The 3,456-nt window shown below is 45.8% G+C and overlaps 1 protein-coding gene across 1 annotated transcript in view; it reads left to right on the top strand.

The window, feature by feature from the left end:
• Nucleotides 1–715: 715 nt before the first annotated feature.
• The window catches only part of LOC125042058 (organic cation transporter protein-like), a 119,915-nt gene continuing 117,174 nt past the window's right edge, over nucleotides 716–3,456 (top strand). Inside the window, exon 1 of the mRNA XM_047637540.1 lies at nucleotides 716–1,033. The gene's annotated coding sequence lies outside the window, so the exon portion shown is untranslated. The remainder of the gene's footprint in view (nucleotides 1,034–3,456) is intronic.

Below are 3,456 nucleotides of genomic sequence, written 5' to 3' on the forward strand. Positions count from 1 at the left end.
CTGCGTGCTGTCGTTAATCGCTGACACCTTTTGTTTTGTGTTCATACTAGGCAACAAACGCATTCCTACTCAGGTCTGATCCTATATTTCTCCAACATTGCCAAAAGGATAGTGACAATAGAAAGCGATGTGGTAGTATGAAGAAGAATATCAGTGTAAAGCAATGAACTAATAACTTGCTGTCGTTCATGTGTTGCTGCCTGACTCATTTTTCTTGTTCTTAGAAATTACTCTTTCTATATTTAGAAGTATGTAATACAAGAATCTCCAAGGAAATTGATTTTTAACAGTGCACACACATATTCTCGTTAATAAAAAGACGTTAAATGAACAAAATGAGAGATGAACATATGAATTGTAATAAAATCCTCGAATGTATATACCATTAATTTCGAAGATTGTAAACTATTGTAAATCTTCATTCGATCGTTCCAATATGGAATTGAACGAGAGCAGGCTTTTGCTTTTTATCGACACTTTAAGTAACAAAATGAGTCACGCGTTCCATTTTCATTCATATCTCCATAGAATCTGGGAAATAATCGATAAAAAATCCTATGGCCATTTATCGCGGGAGCGAGAAGTACGGCGCAGACTCGGACGCAGCAGGGGAGAGGAGCAGGGGGTGCGGAAGGGGCGGGCTGAAGAGGGGGAGATGGGGAGCAGGCTGTGAGCGCCCCGGCTCTCTGACGGCTTGGCCCTGGCGCTGGCGGGACTTCAGAGGGGAATTTTCCACCAGAGGGAGCGGGTGTGTTCGGTCCTCTCAGCCTGGCTCTGCTTTTTGTGATACTCGGAACACGAACCTTTGCCCCTTTTCACTAAGATAAATTCGTGTATCGGATGGTTTGGGTGTGGAAAACGCAAGACGCAAAATAAGGATACTCCCGCAAACACAGAAAATTGTGAACACCTCAGATAACTATATATGTTTATATACATATACAAACATATTTAGCGCTCACCTATGATTTCTGTGCGGTGAAACAGCGATCTTTTTATAGATCCCAGCCGAAGGCCAAGATTCCCCTAACAGGTACACTATTCTGGTTTTCTATATATGCTATCTCTATACCTTTTAGTATTTTAATGTTGTAGTTTACTTTGCCCTTGTGCAGAATGGCAAGTATCCTCAAATGCTATTGATTATGTACGGTTCCCATGGGGCACCACACCCATCCATTCATTAAGCCATATATACTGTCACCTGCACCTCACAAGCAGACATGCGGGAGGTGCCGCACCAGGCAGGAAGGCGGGAGACAGATTGTACCGAGACTTATATGTGGCTCTGTCTACTGGCTCTTTGCTCCCCTACCTACTGCCTCTCGTTCAGTCTTCCATCCACATTTACTCTAGATATCACTCAACGTACAAACCAAGAGATGAAGCGGGTGCGAGCTGCAAGAAAAAGCGAGAAACGTAAAGGGAACGCGGCGGAGTGTCGGGAGTGGGGGGTGGGGAGGGGAGGGGAAGAGCATGCTGAGTCCGTGCATTGAGGCGACGTTCCCTCGCACGGTCCAGCGACAAGTTGCTGCATGCGGGCAGGAAAGCGGGAGGGAGCGCAGATAGGTGGAGCGGGAGAGGGTAAGAGACATGCGTGGAAGCGGCAGACGATCTCAAACGCCCACGCGTTGCTAAGGAATCACTAAGCTGTCAGCAACCGCCTTCTCTTTTGAGGATTTCTGACGGTGTACTATGCACATGATAATACACTGCAAAAGGCAGGCGCAGCTTCCCCTCAAACCAATATATTTGTGGCTTAGAACTCGAGGCATCATGTGTCGACGAGGACCACGTGGCCCCGCGTCGCGTCTTGCTGACCGCAAGGGTGACGACACCGCCGGCCGGCTTCAGGCACCAGATGTGTGGCCAGTAATTTCTGGGAAGAGGTGACGATTAAAAGATAAACTGTGGATTTAGATATATTGTTTTTCCATTTCTGCTCTGCATTTTTGTACAGATATAAGTGGGGTATATAATCCACTATATAATCTCTGGCTCCCAGGTTGCCGTTATACCATTTCCGTTCTTCGCTTTGTCTCCGCCTGTCCTTTTTTCTTTCTATCTATCTCTCTATCTCTATCCAATATTTTGTCTCTTTATTGCAACGTATCACTAACCAGAAGTGATCCTTGTTTTGCCCAGTGCCATCATCTCTTTGTTCACCATTTCTGCAACCATCGCGACATGCCAGTAGCTCGTTGGATATCACCCAATGAGATAATGGCTTCATGGTGTTTGCCGGTAAGTTGCTTGTTTCGTGTTCTGCTGAATAACAGGCCATTAAACATTCTCGTAGTCCAGTATCACATTTCTTGCCCTAAAATGGAACCAGTAAGGCGGCCCCGAAAGAAGACCAAGCGTGAAGTCGAGCAAGAACAAGAAATGCAACGAATCCCCGCCAGCCAGAAGCCCAAGACGAAACGAGGCTGGCGCGAGGTTAGACAAGCAAGGGCGGGAACGACTGTGGGAGGGAAGAAGGAGGGAGAAAACGAAGAGAGAAGAAACTAGGAAATTACACACTTAAAGACACGTTGGCTCAAACTGAAGAGTAAAAAAGGGGGGAAAAGCACAGGACACACGACATAACGGTTCCTCTTTGTCGAGTAGCAGAGTGCAAAACGAGAAAGTGGGAAAGGGATGGTCCCCTTCAACATGAACCCGGTTCGTAGAATTATGATCACAAACTGACAAAACCACAGCACGATGTAGTGGAATGAGTTTTTTAAAGTTTAAGTCGAGATGTGTTCATCAAACACTACGTTTTTGTCTTAGTTCTTGGATAAGCCATGTGCTGTTGCAATCTTGTATATTATCTTATCGCATTACGTGTCAGCCTTTATTTCGAAGTCACAGGATCTGTTAATCTATTCGCGTTATTTCATCATAAGTCATCAGTGCATTCAATATACAGTCGTTCAGCATAATCAATGCTACACTACAAGAAAGAAAACAGATGTCATGTCAGTCACGTTTTTCGGGCTGGCATCTTGCCGTAAAAGAAAATGGCTGACTTTAAGGCCAAGAACAAGGATCAAGATTCACTATCCTCAAGCACGCATTTGGTTCCCAGTCTGGTCACACGCTCAGTCGGAAGGGTGCAGGGAGGAAACACACTTAGGCGGAAGGCCCTCGGCGGAGCTGCGTTATCTCCTGGCTCTTCCCTGTGCCCTGTTTAGAGCGTGTTTAGCGCGAATCTTACACACACTGACACACACTCACACACACACACACACACACACACACACACACACACACATTCTTCTTCTAGCCTTTTAGAAGAAGAAGATCCTTTTTGGCAGCCATTTTCTCCACGGCACTTTGCTCACCTCTTTTCCACGGGACTGACGGTCATTTCCTGAGATGTCTGTCATAAATACAAAGGAAAGATCAGTCAAGGAAGGCAACCCTACTAGAGACACTGTCTCTAGAAGGGTTGCCAGCCAAGGCTAAAAA

The sequence above is a fragment of the Penaeus chinensis genome, chromosome 3, assembly GCF_019202785.1.
Source record: "Penaeus chinensis breed Huanghai No. 1 chromosome 3, ASM1920278v2, whole genome shotgun sequence".
NCBI classification, from domain to species: domain Eukaryota; kingdom Metazoa; phylum Arthropoda; class Malacostraca; order Decapoda; family Penaeidae; genus Penaeus; species Penaeus chinensis.